The following is a 20,038-nucleotide window of genomic DNA, read 5'->3' as shown; positions in this document are numbered from 1 at the left end:
ACAACTTCGAGCTCTTCCATCACTGTAATGGCGCCATGGCGGATCTCTTCTTCACGTATGATGGCCACACTTACTCCAGGTAATCTATTAATAATCTATTTTAACTTATTCTTGTATTACTTAATGTAAAAATAAGTGACAAACTTGTAATTGCTTACTAAGATGATCTTTAAACGATTAATTTTTCATAGGTACCTGAACTGGTTTGAGGCCTTTCTCACAAATATTCAACTCACCCATCCTGGTGCTCTTGATTACATCAAGCTTGGAGCTATTGCTGTCTGGTGTGTGTGTGTGTATATATATATATATATATATATATATATATATATATATATATATATATATATATATATATATATATATATATATATATATATATATATATATATATATATATACACATATGTATATATCTGGTGATGAAGAGGACAACGAGTATAAGAATGATGAAGACTAGAAGATCTCCTCAGTGATGGCGAATTTGACGATTAGTCACAAGTTAACTGCATCCTACACACATTTTTTGCCTTTTTATTTACGATTTTTGTTTTAAACAGTCAGTGTGTAGTCAAATGTAATAAACAATTATTTTATTGTGTTCATTTTAACAGAGTTGCCTGGGTAAATATATTCATTTGTCTCTACAATGTGGTGTAACTTTTGTCCTAAACAACTTACAGAGGCGGTTGCTAGGGTGGTTGCTAGGGTCTTAAAGGTGGTTGCTACATGATGGCCTATCAGAGTTGGCTTGGACAATGTATTAATTTGTCTCTGTAAGTTGTTTAGGACAAAAGTTGCACCACATACTATGTCGGTGTTTAGAGTTTTCTGGTCGGGGTTCGCAGTACAAGGATAAAAAATAAAGCCTTTGGGAGATGATTTCAGGTTGGCACCTGACAAATTCTGAAAGAAGACACTTTGATGATAACAAAAAGTAGATGACATAAATAATAGGGGTTACCCTTGAAACCCATTTTCCTTCTAGACCAAGGAGGTTTTAAGTTCTTTTAGGTGTGGTTGCTAGGGTGGTTGCTAGGGTGGTTGCTAGGGTGGTTAGGGTCTTAAAAGTTGTTGATAGGTGGTTGCTAGGTTGTTTTGGTCATTGCTAGGTGGTTGCAGCAAAAATAAATGTGGTTATTAGTCTCTGTGGCTTGTATGTATGATAGGATATGCTACTTTGCCAATCTCAAATTTCAATTTTCTGGTCTGGAGTTAGATGCAATTAAGTGTAAAAACGAAGCCTTTCAGACATTAGTTGATCTTGGCACTGACCAAATTCTGAAACTAGACATATAAAGGATTAAAAAAAATCAGGTGGCATAAAAAAATCCGGGGGGTGCGCGTGGACCCCACTTTCCATCTAGACTACATAGACACTCAATAATTATAACTCTTCTATCTGAGACGACCTGACCATGAACTGAACTTATAATCTTGCTTTTTTTTTTCTTATATTGACTGGATTGTACATTGTCTCGCCCCAGACCTCTTTTTTTTGTTATTGATATTGTCTTATGTAAAAATCGAAAAATAAAAGTTTCAAAAAAGAAATTTTTCATTTAACCAGTAGTTTAAAAACTTTCCAGCTGTGTTCAAAATCCAGATGTTACTTGTGTGTTAATAGTTGTTTTGATCAGTGCAAACATTTGTGTTAATTCAATACATAGAACTTGCCAAACTCATTATCGACAAGACAGAATTAGATTTTTAAAGACTGACATTTGCACGTGAACTAAACGACAGAGCGACATCGTCAGGGATGTCGTTCTTCTTTCCTTCTTCTTTCTCATGTACTGGCGTAAAAAGGATTGTTATAACCACATTAACCACATAGACTCTCAATAATTACAACTCTTGGCTATCTGAGACAACCTGGCCACTGAACTGTACTTGTAATCTTGTTTTTTTTTTGTTATTGATATTGTCTTATGCAAAAATCAAAAAATAAAAGTTTCAAAAAAGAAATTTTTCATTTAAAGCAGGAGTTTAAAAAATTTCCAGCTGCAAATCCAGATGTTACTTGTGTATTAATAGTTGTTTTGATCAGTGCAAACATTTGTGTTAATTCAATACATAGAACTTCCCAAACTCATTATCAACAAGACAGAATTAGATTTCTAAAGACTGACATTTGCACGTGAACTAAACGACAGAGAGACATCGTCAGGGACGTCGTTCTTTGGTCCTTGAAAATGTCTGGTTGAAAATAAGAATCTGCACCTTGATATTGAGCTTTACCATCAATTTTCATTTAAAAACTTTCCAGCTGCGTTCAAAATCCAGCTGTTACTTTGGTGTTATTAGTTGTTTTTATCAGTGCAAAGATTTGTGTAAATTCAATTATCTACAAGACAGAATGAGATTTCTAGAACCTGACATTTGCACGTGAACTAAACGACAGAGAACATCTCGTCGTTCTTCTTTGCTTCTTGAAAATGTTCCTGCCAACCAGCGCTGCAGGCTGCAACACGTCCGTACAATGAATATTCAGCATCCTCTCCACAATCTGCTGAGTGAATTATCTCGTTACGGCTGATTTCGCCAACACGGCGAGACTAAAGCGTCAGTTGCTTCACTTCCCAACGAGAGGCTTTAATCAGCCGTAAACACGAGCCGTCCGCCAGCTTCCCACCAACAAGCCTGTCAGCTGTGAGGTGGGAAACAAACCCACCCACTCAACCCCCCCACCCCACGTTAACCCTGACAGTTGGATTTGCATCAAACAAGTCAACAAAGAGTTTAGTTTCACATGCAGATGCAGCTCAGCTCGGTCACCTGGACCTCAGTTACCTGTTCTCCGTCTTCCTCCACCTTCCCGCCTCGTCCCTCTCCTCCGCTGCCTCGGTGCTTCTGAGCCCCGTCTCCCCCCCCAGAGCTCCTTAGCGCTATCCTAATCTGATCTGATCTGGGAGGAGGCAGCAGCGAGCGCGACGCGGCCGGGCTTTATCCTAACCCTCCCTGGATTACTGCACCATGTGCAGCCCGAGCCGAGCCGCCGCCGCCGGGACTCCCAGCGCAGGAGCCGGGGCAAATGCACTCTCCCCTCATCAAGCCCAGCATTATTAGCCACTTCTGCTGATTTACATCAAGTCTATCTTCTGTAAAATATAATACGGCCGAGTGCATGTCACTTAAATTCCACATGAATTAAAAATAAACAAAATTGAATGGGGAGAAATCCCATGTTGATTGAAAATGCATCTAAACCCCGATCTGATATTTCCCCCAGTGATTTTCTTGGTTTCTTACAGTCTTATTCCATTTGAGTGATTATTTAAGAGCTAGCGTTTTCTATTATGCATTTGGTCCCGTATGTATAATTATAATTTGCTTTGCAAAACCGGCCCAGATCCCAGATGAACCCGTCCAGTCGCATCAGAATACCGTCTGCAGCAACGACTCCTTGCATATTTGGGATTTAAAGGTCGCAAGGATTTATCCGTTTTACAATCTGGATGATTTGATGGGAAGACACAAATATTTCAAAGGGAAGTGAAATAAAAAATCTCCTTGTATCTGCAGCCGCTGCTGCCGGTGTTTGGTTGGCAGTTGCTTTGTTAACTTACTCAGTTTCAACCAGTTTAATACTTTCAGAAGAGTGAAGACACAATGCAGGTCCCTCTTCCAGCAGGCCCTTTATACGTCTGAAATAATTGAGTTATCGCGTCGATATAAATGTAGTGATCTGATCAATAATGCATTAGCAGAAACAGATTAAATTTGAATGACACACATTAGTAGAAACTACACTTGTCGTCAAGAGACCGAGACACTGACCTGAGACCTGAGTATCAAGACTAGAACTAGTTCAGCTCCAGACCAAAAACAAACCTAGTAATGTCCTGATCCTGCGTGATTGTATTCCATCATCCTGGTTCTAGTTTCCATATGAGCTTGTTTTCAACTGCAGCTCAATAAAACAGAGAAGTGGATGATGATGTTGAACTCACTATAAATGTTTCCATCCATCAGCCGAGATCAGATCTGTGTGGCGACTGCACTACCGCTATTTCTACACTATTGGAGGATTCGAAATATTTAGCTCCCATTGGTCGTTTATATCTTTCAAAGAAAATAGAGGTTATAGTAGGCTACGTGAAAAGGAGTTCTTTGTATCTGCACTCGATTGCTGTTCCTGCGGAAGACCCGGATGTCTGGCACAGTAGAATTGAAATTGAATTGCAAGAACTGAATTTGAATTGTGAGAACTGAATGTAGATTCAGTTTTTCAATGCATTGATTCAAATTAAACAATACAAATTCAAATTATGTGATTCAGATTCAGTTTTTTAAAGGAACATATGGGAGAAGGAGTTGGGGATGGTCTTTGAAGAAAATACTTGGTTAAATATATGTGAAAATATACATTTTCCTTTTACTAGTAATAAAATTAAAGAGGCTAATTTTAAATTTATTCACAAACTTTATTTAACTCCAATTAAAATGCACAAAATTTCAAACGATATCTCTTCAAAATGTCCAAGATGCAAAAAATCGATGGAACATTTGTACATATGTTTTGGGAATGTGATCTTTTAATAAGTTTCTGGAAATCAATTCATTCCTTCACACAATCAGTATTAGAAATTAATTTTGATTTAAGCTCCAATTTGTATTTATTAAATGACACACTGGATCTTCAGTTAGACCGTAAAAAAAGCAGGATATTAATTATGATCACATACTTCGCTAAGAAATGCATACTTTTACTTTGGAAAGATGATTCCCCTCCAACTTTCAAGTTTTTTTTTGATCAAATTTCAGTTTTTTTACCATTGGAAAAATTAACTTTAGAAAAATACAACCGTGCTCATATTTTTCAAGAATTTTGGTTCCCATTACTCTCAAAACTGAATAATTTTTCCAAAGGGGACCAATGAGTATCTTTATTTTTTTTCGAACTTGTGCCTTAGGTATGTATGTTTGTATGTATATATGGATATATATATATAGTTTGATATCGCTGTTGCTGCCATTATATATATATATATATTTTTTTTTTAATATTTACTTAAAGGAGCATGAGGCTCCTTTTAAGAAATGAGACTCTCTAGCGCCACCCTTCACCACGACGGCCGTTGGGGGTACTGCAGCCAACAGTGAAGCCAGCACGGGAGAACGGGGAGAACGTGCATGCAGCGTCATGTGACGTCACATCCGCAGGACAGCGCGGGAAATTCCAGCCCGGAATTGCAGCACATTTTGCAGCACACAGCCTGTTCAAGGCAACGGAGAGATACACTAGAGGAAACATTCTTTTGGGTTTGGAACGCTTCATCTGACATTATTACTAGAAAACTTAAAATGTATACAGATTTTTTTCATAAATCTTGCCACAATCCGGCCTCAAGCTCCTTTAATTTTGTTCTCCCTTAATGTATGTTTTTTTTTTTTTTTTTCCCCTAGGGTAATTATGGGGAGGGTAGGAATGTGGGTATAATAGAAATCATGCATGTGAAAATGTGAATTGTGAAAACTATTGTGAAATAAAAAGATATAAAAAAAAAAAAAAGAAATGTTTCCATCCATCAGCTGAGATCAGATATGTGTGGCGACTGCACTACCGCTATTTCTACACTATTGGAGGATTGACTGCAGTGCTTTTAAGGATTGACACGACTACTAACTAGTCCCAAAGTCCTCTAGCAGAATAACCAGCTTCCGTATGGGCAGAAATATGTGCCACTAGAAACTGAATTTGAATAATTTATATTTGAATTTGAATTGCTCAACTTGAATTCAATTTCAATTTTACTGTGCCAGACATCCGGGTCTTCCGGAGGAAGAGCAATCGAGTGCACATACAAAGAACTCCTACAAAATGGCAAGATATAAATCTACACTTTTTACACAGAATGGAGAAAACACAATAGGTTTCGAAATATCTAGCTCCCATTGGTTGTTTATATCGTTGAAAGAAAATAGAGGTTATAGTATTCTACGAGAAAAGGAGTTCTATGTATCTGCACTCGATTGCTCTTCCTCCGGAAGACCCGGATGTCTGGCACAGTAGAATTGAAATTGAATTGCAAGAACTGAATTTGAATTGTGAGAACTGAATGTAGATTCAGTTTTCAATGCATTGATTCAAATTAAACAATACAAATTCAAATTATGTGATTCAGATTCAGTTTTTTAATGCAATGATTCAAATTAAACAATACAAATTCAAATTATGTGATTCAGATTCAGTTTTTTAATGCAATTATTCAAGTTGAGCAATTCAAATTCAAATATAAATTATTCAAATTCAGTTTCTAGTGGCACATATTTCTGCCCATACTCCCACACCCCCCTCCACCTCAGAAAAGGAATGAATAGTAAATGTTACTGAGTTAAATTGGACTTCATTTGGAGTTGAAACCTGAATTTTAAATATTAAAGATACAATTATCAACTTGAACTTACATTATTTACCACTAAAGTATCCAGATTACACTGAAGAACTGCTGATCACCAGATTGTGTCACCTTGGTGTGCAATGGCATCTCAATGATCCGAGTCTGAGACCAAGACAAGACCAGGTCCACAAAAAAAGTGGTTCGACAACTACAAGTCTGGCAGAAACACACACATTTACCATATTCTTAGTCAACCTTGGTTCTGTGTTATAATACAGTACATTTCTGTCTCAGCAACAGTAAAACGTGCTCTAATAGTCGTGTTCGTGCCTCCCAGACAAGCCGTCCTGATCAATACAGATGTAATATGTTGCTGAGGCAGAAACTCCGTCTTACTGATGCAGAAATCAATGCAACACACTGGGATGAGCCGCCGGGCCGTTACAACCATCACAGTTCCCCCCGGGGAATTAAGACCCCTGATTAAAAAGATGCTAATACGGGCTCTTATGTTTATGTGCTTATTTTCACTCCTGACGATTCGTGTGGTTAGGTGGTTAAAGGAGAGCCTTTTGTACTGTTGCACTGCAGAGGCCGTTTGCTGCGCCCTAATGTCCAGGGTTGGTTGTATTTTGGACCCAGTGGCAACAAAATGTTGAATGAATATTAATGAATAAAGGAAATACCAAAAATATGTTGGCTGTACCAATTTAATTTGTGTGGAACCTGTTGACAAACTAGAATTAGGTCACACTAATTAGTATAAAAGAAATTGAATTTGTTGGTTGAATTTCCCTCTGGGGATGAATAAAGTTCTATCTATCTATCTATCTATCTATCTATCTATCTATTGGATGAAAACGTATTTTAATAAATTGAACTTAAATGTATTATATTAGTTCTAATAAGATACATGTTTAAAGGATAAATGTAAATTATGTAGCCTGTAAATATATTATTTATGTCCATGTAACATACCTGAATTAGGTCGGATAAGCTTAAATATCTATTGTTGATCATAAGTAATTTTATCTAGTTGGGTCAATTCACATTGTGTTGATGTGATACAAGTTAATAAAGTTAGATGACCTCAACATTTTTGCTTTTAACTAACATAAAACACTTTCGAGTATGGAAGAGTATTAGGGCCATAAAGGAGAAAAAATATTTGAGAGGGGAGGATTTTTTTTTATTGTGCACTTCGAGAAAAAACTTGAAATATCGAGAAAAAAGTCGAAATGTCGAGATTCATATTGAAAAACAATTTCAAGAATAAAGTCGAAATTTCGCCTTTTTTATCAAAATTTCAACCTTATTCACGAAATTTTTACTTTTTTCTCAAAATTGTACTTCAACATTCATCTCGACTTTTCGACTTTTTTCTCGACATTTCAATTATTTTCTCGAAATTGTACTTCAACATTAAACTCGACATTTCGACTTTTTTTCGACTTTTTTCTCGACATTTCGACTTTTTTATCGAAGTGCATAATGACAAAAAAAATCTTCCTCCTCTAAAATATTATTCTTATTTTTCTCCTGTCTGGCCCTAATACTCTTCCAAATTCGAGGAACCTGTTGATAAAATAATTTCAATTAAAGTCAATGTTTCATTTATTTGAGTGTAGTTTACAACGTTGACTAAACTCTTTGCATTTATAATAAAAACGTATGCATGATCTAATTACATACATGTTCATTTTCTACTTTTGCTCTGACCTTCTGAAGTTAGTCGAACTTTAACACCAGAACAACGAGAGCCCAAAGCTCTGCATCAGACTTCACAGCGAAAGACCCTCCCCTCTTTATTTCAGCCGCTAAAGATCCTGTGGCTCCTTGTGTGATTATAATTTACGGAGATGTAAAGCACGCTTTTCCAAATATTTAAAAAGTGCTTTACCCGCGGGAGAAACTTTAAAAGACGATCTTTGAAGGTGACAAAGTGAATCCTCTCGTTACTCTGACGACGCCAGGTCGTCGGTGAAAGTTCAAAGACATCCAGCATATAAATTCCTGTTAAACCCCATATTTCATAATATAGAGACAAACAAGTTGTGATAGGTTTATAAGAAAGCTCCAGCGGAGCTTTAATAGGAATTTTGCAATGGTTGCAGAGACCCAGAGGGATTACTTCATCGTCCTCAGTTACTGTACAAGACAACGACCTCCGACCTGCACACAGTTCAGCGTGGGAATGTTCACTCTGAGCCTTTTAAGAATAAACTGTGGAAAATCTGTCTGCCATTATATTTAGGTGTCTATCTTACTATTTCAATGAATAATAATCAGTGACAGCAGAACTAGACCTGGCTGGAGTGCAGCTCAAAAACCCAACTTCCTGTTTAGTCATCGACGACGCTACCAAAGTCAAGATGAGTGTGAAATCATGTCTAACAAACCCGCACACCACAACCCGTCACATGTTCTCCTTCAGCCCAGTTTGTTTCTGAGTAACTCAGCAACAGGCTGCAGGAATGTCGTAAAACTCCAACAAACGGGCCAAAATGCCAGATTTCACCTACGAACAGAACACAGAACTCTCTAGCGGCGCCGTTTAACAGCTGGGTACGGGTTTATGTTAGAGACGTGCCGACGGACCGGCCTGGTTACACTGGCATGTGGTAAATGGACACACTGGCAGGTCAATCAACGTTAGCCGTGGTCCTGGATCCACCGGATCCACCGAATCCATCGGCCCATCTATAGAGGACGCATGACGTCACAGATGCGACTTCACAGCGGGTTTCTTCCACTGAGTGTCAGAAAGACTGAGTGTCAGAAAGACTGAGTGTCAGAAAGACTGAGTGTCAGAAAGACTGAGTGTCAGAAAGACTGAGTGGCAGCGTAAACTTTCAGTTTGAGCAACAGGAAAACATCTAAAATGGGAAAGAGCTGTTGTGCGATCGACTGTACTCATAGATTTAGCAAGAAATCGGAGTTATCGTTTTTCAGACTGCCGAAAACTAAGCTTAAGAGACAAATGGATCGCTGCAATTCACAGAAACAACTGGATTCCAGGCACCGAAACGTGGATTTGTGGTTCCCATTTTGTATCAGGTAATGTTGGATTTTTGGGATTTTTTTTTTTTATCAGTATTTAAATATATCTATTTCTGGTAGTTTTACAGTAGTCAACAGTCAAAGTGGATTAAAAAACACATCCACTTTGTGAAATAATTTTGAACAATATCTATTATTATTATTATTATTATTATTATTAATATCTATTATTGTCTTTTGAAAACTTTGATGAAATGTTTTGATCCACTTGACTTGTTGATGATAATGCATATCACTAAAACCACACGAAGCTGAAGAGAAGCTGCTGTTATAAAGTCCAGATTTACAGCCTACTGTATTATAAAATATAATGTATATATATATATATATATATATATATATATATATATATATATATATATATATATATATATATATATATATATATATATATTCATTTATTAATTAATCATCAATCATTAAAATAATATTGGAATCACATCTGGTTTAGGCGTCGTAGACAGCTGACTTGAATGAATTAAATTTTGATACACATATATATATATATATATATATATATATATATATATATATATATATATATATATATATATATATATATATATATATATCTTTTCAGTTTCTAGATAAGTTTGTGCACATTGGGTATACATGTATTTAGAGAAAAAAAGAGACATTAAATGCCTTATTAGTATTCCAGCAGCATGGTTTTGTTTAATCAATAACTAGATACGTTCACCGTTTAACAACCGCAACAACAGCCTTCATGTAGAATCTAAATGGACAGTAATGTTGCATCTGATCGGCCAAATATATTGATGACATTTCGAGTGAGGGTTGATGGCAGCATTAATGAGATAGAGGCCGTAGCGGCGGTGATGGTGGCCAGGAGACGTGTCTAGAGTCTAGACGGACTCAGCTTCATGTTCAAGTCGTCTCTGTCTCGTAAATACGGCACTTTCAGATCAAACTGTTTAACTGGTTTAACTCTGGTTTAACTCTGGTTTAACTCTGGTTGAACTCTGGTTGAACTCTGGTTTAACTCTGGTTGAAGGGATGAAGGAAGAGCTGTTGAGTTCCTGGTAAGATGCTGGTGGACGAGTCACAATCAAGACAAACGCATTTAGATTTAGATTTATTTAATTTCTCCCGTAGGGAAATTTCTGTTCTGTAATTTATTTATATTTTTAAGTGATATATTCATAATTGTTTCTTATTGTTGCTTTACATTTGTTGTTTTTTGTCACAGTGAGTTCTCATGCACTCCTTTGTGCAAGGCATCGTTGTTCATTAGGTTTACTGTACCAGTTACATCACAAATGGCTCTGCTCTTGTTTAGTATTTGTTTCAAGTTCGGGGACTAAAAGAAACACTAATAAGGTCCTATGAGCAACAATCATCTGTTTGTTGAACTTAAAAAGTTTGGTGCAATAAATAAAAATGAAACGCCATTAGAGGATCCAAAGTTTGGCTGAATTAGCGGCGTGGCCAACACTGAAGGATTAGTTATAGTAGTTTGCCTCATTAGTGATATAGTAATAAGCACATAGCACATTGTTAAATACTGTATTTTCTGCACTATAAGGCACTTAAAATCCTTACATTTTCTCAAGAACTGGCAGTGCATCTTATGTATGAATTTTGTTGTGCTTATTGACCTCGAACCAGCTTTATGTGGAACACTGCACTTAAAAAGTGCAGTTTTAGTGACTTTGGTAGTGATGAAGCAGCTTGGCCCCCTGCAGGGGCAGGTTGCCCAGTCCTACCCCCTACAGGGCTTTGAACTGGACTCAAGAACTTTTGTTGTGACTCCAATCTCCTACCCCATGTGAAGGTCCCGACACCTCGGAAGTTGGCTCAAACAGACAACTGGACTCAACAACTTTTGTTGTGACTCCAATTTCCTACCCCATGTGAAGGTCCCGACACCTCGGAAGTTGGCTCAAACAGACTTGAATCACGAAAGCACCCCATGGGGTGATTTGGAGGTCTGTGTCAGTCATGCCAAATGTCTGATAATGACATTTGGCCCGATTCACATCCGACTGTAAATTACTTTTTGTCTCTTGCCTGATTCGTGTATTCCTGCATTTGTTAAACTCCTTGTTGTATAAGAATCTGATTACAACCTCACTCGAGGTCAGCATTTCTACCAGACCTCTGGTCTGTGCAGACGTGCTCACCGCCGGCTCAATAAAACCTCATAAAAACCACAAAGCGGACTTCTGAACTGGTTTGATAAATTCCTCAACAATTTGGTGCCGTGACCCGGATGACAATAGACCTTCGATGGAAACTCCTCTTTGCAGACCAACGACACAATCAGTGACTTCGATCTAAATTTCAAAAGGTAAAGGATCCACTTCCAAAATCCCAAATTATTGTCGCTGAGTTGTTGTCGAAAGTCTGTGGACTGGAGTACCAGAAAAAAGGTTGACGTCATCCTGAAATTTAGGTAAGTCCGCTGTGTGGTTGTGAAGGTTATATTTTTTATTATTATTTTGTGTTATTGGGAACGTTATTGTAGAGATGTTTTTAGGAACGCTGGCAATTTCATAACACTTGAATTTGATTGTGTTGTGAGAATGTTCTGCTTCTCCTGCCTTAAGAATCTGACTCGCTCTTCTAAAAAAAGGTTTAATATCTCGGGTAACATTAAAGAGAGAAATGGCGCCATGGTTGGTCTGGTACCAATAAAAAGATAGTCCAGGGGGACTATTCTTATGCATATGCAGGACGTGGGGTCCGTAAGTGTTGGAACACTGATATATTTGTGAGAAATAGACATACTGTATGTAGAAGAACTGCCCTTTTATTTTATAAGTCGGGATGACACGCTCTCCCAAATGGAGTATATTTCATTAGCGGCACTTCATTTCATTTCAAGAATCGACTCGCTCTTCTTTGCATCAACAGGAATGATTTATATGCTCAGGTAGACTGATAGTTGGAAAGTTTTTGGGAAGTTTTTCAGTTCTTTAAATACATGTATGGTAATCACGGTACCGATAGTTTTATTTGTTAGTTTTGTTTGTTACTTAGTTAGTATTAAATTGTTAAAATAACTAAAAAGCACTTCAAACTCCCTCAGATTTTTGGAGGGATGAAGGTAGACGCCGTAATGCAGAATCTCAAATAGCTTCGCTTACTGATCAAAATAAAAAGCTGATGGCTAGAAGGATTTAAAAACACAACGCAGACGAAAAAGAAATTAGAGAACCAGTTAAATGATAAAATCAAAACCTTTATCCGGTGAAACTGATTAAAGAATCAAATGACGATGACACTTCTGATGACGACTGGATTTTACAAAAATCCAAGATCTGTTGCCTACAAAATTTGGAGCCAAATAATGGTAAGAGATTTTAAATTAATAAACAAAATGGCTAGAGGAAACAGCGGTTACACTAACTTTGCCACATGATTTGAAAAGTAAAGTACTTGATGCGCAAAGTACTTGATGCTTGTAGAATTCCCTTTTAATCCCACAGCTGTTGCCAAAATCACACCAGAGCAAGCTCAGACCTTTTTTTCACAGTATTTATTGCCTTAACAGTTCAAAGGGAAAATTGATAATCCCAGGGAACTTTATGCTAAAACAATTTTGACAGCAAAAGAGAATTGTGGTCTGTCACGAGATCAGATTGATGGATTCCCTCCAGGGTACAAGCAAAATATATATTTGCTAATTGCCCTCCACAAAGGGTAGGCCTGGATAACGCAAAAAAAAAAAAAAAGAATCTGAAATGTATGAAAATAGTAATGTCTTTTTCAAAAGTGTTTCCTACACAGGTTGAGCGCTGAGAGGAGGCGCAGAGGAAACAGCCAATGATCGGCTCCCATTGGGGTGAGCCAAATCAGAGCATCCCAATTTACATAATCTTATCCTGCCTATGGTACCTTCATAATTTAATCGCATGGAAATCTGTCTGTGACCCAACTATAACGTCTCTGAATGCATGTAAAACTAATCTCTAACTAGAGGTGTCAAGTAACGAAGTACAAATACCTCATTACCTTACTTAAGTAGAACTTTTGGTTGTGTATGCTTCACTGGAGTAATTATTTTTCAGACGGTTTTTACTTTTACTCCTTACATTTTCACGCAATTATCTTTACTTTTTACTCCTTACGTTTTAAAAACAGCCTTACTCTATTTCATTTCGGCCTTTAAAAAAACTATCCAGTTAAATTGTGCCATCCGGATAGAGTGAATTTGGTTGTGGTTGGATGAGAAGTATAAACATATTTGGTTTGTACGTGTCTGGTCTCTGAAACACATGTTAATGCTCAATAATGCACATATATGGTTCTTTAATATATTTGCATTATACTAAGATGCATTCATTTTCAATGGCTTTTAGCCTTAATGGTTTTTCCCCGCTTATATTACTTTTACTTTTATACTTTAAGTACTTTTGAAACCAGTACTTTATACTTTTACTTGAAAAAAAATAAATAAATAAAAATAAAAAATAAATAAATTTTGAGTTGATACTTCAACTTCTACAAGAGTATTTTTGAACTCTAATATCTATACTTCTACCTGAGTAATGAATGAGAATACTTTTGACACCTCTGTCTTTAACACTCGTCCTGACCTTTCCTGTTTTCCTCACTGACGACTCTGCTTATAAAAATGGAATACCATACGCAGGTTATACAATTTGTGATAATTCTTAATTGTTGAAAGCGCCCTCCTCCTCCAGCTCCACCCAAGTAGATGAAACTATATACTGATCAAAAGGTAAAACTGTTACAATCTATACAGATTCCAGATATGCTTTTGGTTGTGTATATTGTATTTTATAGATTTTATATATTGTGGGCGAACCAAGGATTTATTTCATCCTCGGAGATAAATGTGGTTAATTGATTGGTGAACTGTTACAAGCCTGTCAACTACCTTCATCTATTGCTTTGTTAAATGTGAAGCCCACACCCAGTCCAACCCTGTTTTCACTAGGCAATGCTTCAGCTGACCATGCAGCAAAAGAAACTGCCAAATTTGACTTACCTGTCTATGTAAAACTTTGCCCTTCTATACCCGCTAACGACCTGGTTTCTCCTAATGATGTAGCTCTCCTACAAGAAGACTACTGAGGTGAAGAAAAAACGGATTGTAGCATTCCCATGGTTGTAAAAATGTAAATAATTTGTGGGTCAGCAACGACAGCCGCGTTGTTGCACCCACATCCTTGTACCCGTGATAGCTGATCACAGTTGGCAATCACAGATGAGCAAAAAGGGGAATGTGTCAGATAGTGTTGAAAGACTGATAAGCTCCAAGATTTGCATCCTATAAAAATATTGCAAACATTATCAACACTTCCCCCCACCGTGACTTTTTTTGAAGCTCTGCAAATAGACATTATGTGAAGGATATGAAATTATTCTTGTATGAAAATGTTCATGTATGAAAATGTTTTTGTATGTGCAGAGAATTTTAAACTGGACTTAAATGGACAATGTTGACACCTGTTAACACCCATTAGGAAGCACAAAACTCACGCCCCATGAAAGGATTATGGGTAGACCTATGACCATACAAAGCAATTCAGTTCTGTATATATGAAGAAGATGGACTTCCATGCCATGGATGAATCCATGATATCATTCTGTTGTACTCTAAACTTCTGCTGTTCAGTCAATCCACAGAAAAGTAAAAGCTGTCCAGTCTCTTCTTAGTGGCAAACCATGCCACAACCCGGAGACTGGGTTTGTGTCGGAGAGGGCCTCGGTGGTCCAGGGCTCAGCACGTCCTGCACCACCGACACTCAAGGGTGGGGGGCGCTGGCCTGGTTCCACGCGTCCCACTGCGGGAGCATAGCTCCTCGACCATGCACCGGAGACCGGCCGATTCCTTCTTCTTTCTGTGGTAAAGGGAAAGCCCAGCTCCAACACCCAGGACCTCCACGACTGGTGGAGGAGCGGAGGAGCGGAGAAGCAGAGGAGCAGCACAGGCCCCGCAGACCCCCACAAGCGAGACAATTATGGTGTAGCATCGAGATGTGACTCCACATACTCTCCTTCTGAAGAACCGCTTGTTAAGCCTAAAACAAGCCAAAAACCACTGCCCGATTCCATTGAGGATTCGGCAAGGACCGCAACAGGGGGCATGCCGATGCTCTCACGGGAGATGGCTGCTCTAGGGATGATGGCCTTGCGGAATCGTGCTACATTGGACTACTTACTAGCTTCTCAAGGGGAACTTGTACTGTCATTAAAACTGAATGTTGTACATTTATACCCGCAATGCCACAGTCCAAGAAATAACGCATCACTTGAAAGACATTGCTAAAACGTTACATACAACTGTCGCAACTAGTTTTTGATTGCTTTAAAGAACAGTTAGGACACGTTGGTTACTTGATATTTGAATTTGTTTTGTTGGCTTGTTGTTATTTGACTTCTGATCACATGTTTAAGGTTCACTTGCAAAATATGTATCACTACTCCACTGTAATTCAACAAAAAGAAAAAAAAAAAAAAAAAAAAAAAAAAATTGTGAATTGATGAAGCAGCTTGGCCCCCTGCAGGGGCAGGTTGCCCAGTCCTACCCCCTACAGGGCTTTGAACTGGACTCAAGAACTTTTGTTGTGACTCCAATCTCCTACCCCATGTGAAGGTCCCGACACCTCGGAAGTTGGCTCAAACAGACAACTGGACTCAACAACTTTTGTTGTGACTCCAATTTCCTACCCCATGTGAAGGTCCCGACACCTCGGAAGTTGGCTCAAACAGACTTGAATCACGAAAGCACCCCATGGGGTGATTTGGAGGTCTGTGTCAGTCATGCCAAATGTCTGATAATGACATTTGGCCCGATTCACATCCGACTGTAAATTACTTTTTGTCTCTTGCCTGATTCGTGTATTCCTGCATTTGTTAAACTCCTTGTTGTATAAGAATCTGATTACAACCTCACTCGAGGTCAGCATTTCTACCAGACCTCTGGTCTGTGCAGACGTGCTCACCGCCGGCTCAATAAAACCTCATAAAAACCACAAAGCGGACTTCTGAACTGGTTTGATAAATTCCTCAACAGTAGCGACGAAGCCGCTCCGCTTGACTGATGGTCGGACCGTTCAGACGCGTTCAAGTCGGTCTTGGTTGGATACGGGTTGCAAAACAGACAAGGTTAGATAACTTATTATGTAGCGCTGCAGCAACCATCATCCACCATGTAGTCAACGTTACCTTACTGTAATTAGACATTTACGTTAGGTTTTTAGCATAAACCCAATTTTCAAATCTGCATCATAATCCAGTTATAATCAAATGTTCCAACCTCAAACTAACTTCAGGTGTCAGCTATCGCTGGCCAGAGGTGTCTTCAGTATTCACCCAAGTTTAGTTGCAGGAATCTGAGGGAACGGATGTAAGAACAAAACTGGACAAGAACATGTGAAACAACCACAACCAAATTCACTCTATCCGGACGGAGCAATTTAACTGGATAGTTTTTATTAAAGGCCGAAATGAAATAGAGTAACGAGGCTGTTTTTAAAATGTAAGGAGTAAAAAGTACAGATAATTGCGTGAAAATGTAAGGAGTAAAAGTAAAAAGTCGTCTGAAAAATAATGACTCCAGAGAAGTATAGATAACCAAAATTTCTACTTAAGTAAGGTAACAAAGTATTTGTACTTTGTTACTTGACACCTCTGTCGCTGGCAACAATTAACCAATCAGAGAACAGGACTCTTACCTCCTCCACTTTTTATTGGTGGATTAGTGGAAGAACAATGATTTAAAATGTGAGATTATTTTTCTGTTTTATTTACAACTGAACGATATTCTGAATTATTGTGAACGAGTTGAATAAAGTTAGAGTTTTGTTTCGCTTTCTAAGTGTTTTATGATGCGCCTTATATATGAAAATAGACCCGTTCATTGATATTGCGCCTTATGGTCTGCAAAATACGGTAGTCTTTAAAAGTAAAGTACCTTGTTTGATTTCTCCCAGAATCTGCTCAAAATCTGCTCAAAATCAGCTCTCGCTCCAGTGGAAGGGCTTTCCCAGCGTTACATCTGCAGTGCATTTGTAGGGATTGCAATTGATTCAGACAACGCACGTATACAATGGTACGAGAGCAGAACTGGAACCTGCCATTACACAGAAACCCGTCAACATCAATAACCGTGAGGCCCAGTTCTCAGGGAGGGACTACGTCACTTTACTTATTTACAACTTGGATGTAAAGCTTGTTTTTCACTGGTCTCCCACCCAACAATAGTACATCACATCATCATCCCAGCGGGCTGCAAATGCAGGAAAAAGACTCATTAAGATGTTCACCGCCCCCCCCCAGACCCTCGTAGAGCTGTGTGGTCCTAAAACTGAGCCTGGTATCAACAGCCATTCCCATGAAAGCCCCTCCGACCCTGGACTTTGACCTCCATGAACCAGCAACAGCAGCTACACTTGATGTGCAAAAATAGCAAATTCAGCAGAAAAAACAAAAACAAATTAAACATCATGAACCCCAATTAATGCTCCTTCTTTCACCATATTTTTATGTAAATAATAAACAGAATTTGAGTTACTGAAAGGTCAAGGCCGGGATAATTGGCAGCTCTTTCATTCCCTCTCCTAATTAAAGTCCCTAATTGGGACGACCCCCCCGTGACCTCTGCAGCCGTCGGCTCAACATCGAACCAATGAGGCCCCGAGCTGCAGTTACCCAGAATTCACCACTAGTCAACCCCAACCCCAACCCCCCCTCATCTTCTGCTACCGACGGAATAAAGAGACCTCTGTCTCCAGTGTTAGTAGGAGAGAATGGGTACGTTTCCATGCAGTCAATAACCCTTATCTAACCGGAATATTAGCAATAACCCGGTTAGGGATGGGAATCGAGAACCGGTTCTTGTTGAGAACCGGTTCCCAGTGTTTCCATTCCTTGGAATCGTTTGCCTTTTTTGCAAACGATTCCCTTATCGATTCCAGTCGGCGCGAATGACGTCACCAAGCACGTTGCGCAACGTGCGCATTTGCGCCCAGCAGGAAAACACGGGGAGAAAGCGGCATAAACGCGCAAAAGTTTGGTTATATTTTACCAAAAAAGATGACAACAGGGAGACAATACTTGCAATGTGGACATTTCAATAAAGGGGGGAAACTGTTAGGACTCGGCCGGCTGATGCGCTGGGAGCGCGGAGTCAGCCGGCGTGTGGTAAGGCTGATTTATGGTTCCGCGTTACACCAACGCAGAGCCTACGGCGTAGGGTACGCGGCGACACGCACCGTACAGCACGTGTCGCCGGGTACCCTACGCCGTAGGATCTGCGTCGATTTAAAGTGGAACCATAATTCATGCTTTAGAAGAGCTGCGCTCTCGGACACGCGGACGTGCCGGGCCGCTCCGTCGGACAGCGGAGCTCCTGACACAGCTGCAGCTCGTCAGCTCATCTATGGAGAAGTTAAAGAGCATCTACCGCTAGATTCTCCTTTCATCAAGGCAGGGAAGAGTATCAGGCCAGAATAGATGAATGTCACCAGCAGTGACTAAGTTTGTGGTATTGAACATGTTACTGGACATTCTTGTGTAATTGCCACAAAATAATTTGTTGTATTTAGTTAATTTCTACAGAAGAACATTTATTTTATATTATTTTATATTAAATACATATTTTATATTACAAATAATTTTGTGGGGACCCCCTGGCACCATCAAGGAGCCCAAGGCTGGGGGTTTATATTTTTTTTGTTCAAAGATATAAAACAAAGTTGATACTAAAATAGTTTGTTCTCCTTTTTTCCAAATGAGAATGGATAAGAGAATCGATAAAGAATCGAATCGTTAAGCAGAATCGAAAATGGAATCAGAATCGGAAAAATCAATTCCCATCCCTAAACCCGGTTCTGCACGGCCATGTAAACACCAATAACCCATTTGAATAACCCGAATTTGCTCACATTCCGGTTTTTAAAAACCCGAAAACGACCCCTGGGTTACTCCTTTTAAAACCTGAATATTGGGTCATGTAAACACCAAACGGAATATCCCCATCAAACGGAACAGGAATCTGTTTTCTGCAAATGTTCTTTTCGCAAGGAATCCTGGTCTTTTGAGTCCAGGAAGTTCTTATAAACACGGAGAAACAAGACCAGGAGGAGACTAATCACTTCATAAATGTAATGAAGGATATGAACATTTCTGCATTTGTAGACGGTAGAAAGTACCGGGATAGAAGATTTACAAGAAGTTGCGTGAAGCAGCATTTGTAGGAACGCCAGACCAGATCAAGCTGCGCTGGAAGACGCTGAAAAAGGAGAACTACAGGCCAAGAAACGACTTCTACTATTCATTCTACTATACATTGGGAATATTCCCAATGTTTCAGTAACCGGAATATTGACCTTAACCTGAATTCTGACTGAATGTAAACGTAGTCACCGTCACTTTATTCCAGCTGATCCTGGCCGTCAGTGCTGACGCAGCCACGGGGGGTGAAATTCACCATGAAAGATGAGTTTCCGTATCGGTACAGTTTGCTGAACTGTTAAAAACCCTTAATCCAAGCTGCATCTTCCCTGCAGCTTCTCCTTGCTCTCATCTACTTCCCTTGTTGCTCCCGTCATCTCTCCTCCTTGGAGCGGCGTATTTGCATGGTCTCCATCAGCAGCGAGGGGCTCTTCTGCTGCAGGGAGAACTAACTAGGTTGATAG

General features: G+C 39.0%; 1 protein-coding gene across 4 annotated transcripts in view; it reads right to left on the bottom strand.

Annotated features, from left to right (window-relative positions):
• Positions 1-20,038, bottom strand: part of LOC133421745 (myocyte-specific enhancer factor 2A-like) — a 121,332-nt gene that overhangs the window by 51,594 nt on the left and 49,700 nt on the right. Inside the window, exon 1 of one of the 4 annotated variants that reach the window (XM_061711525.1) lies at positions 2,794-2,861. The exons of the other annotated variants lie outside the window; for them this stretch is intronic. The gene's annotated coding sequence lies outside the window, so the exon portion shown is untranslated. Of the gene's footprint in view, positions 1-2,793; positions 2,862-20,038 lie in introns of those variants that run through there. 4 annotated transcript variants of the gene reach the window in all.

The sequence above is a fragment of the Cololabis saira genome, chromosome 2 (assembly GCF_033807715.1).
Source record: "Cololabis saira isolate AMF1-May2022 chromosome 2, fColSai1.1, whole genome shotgun sequence".
Taxonomy (NCBI): domain Eukaryota; kingdom Metazoa; phylum Chordata; class Actinopteri; order Beloniformes; family Belonidae; genus Cololabis; species Cololabis saira.
The sequence above is the reverse complement of the archived record's forward strand: the minus strand, read 5'-3'. Positions and strand labels throughout refer to the sequence as shown.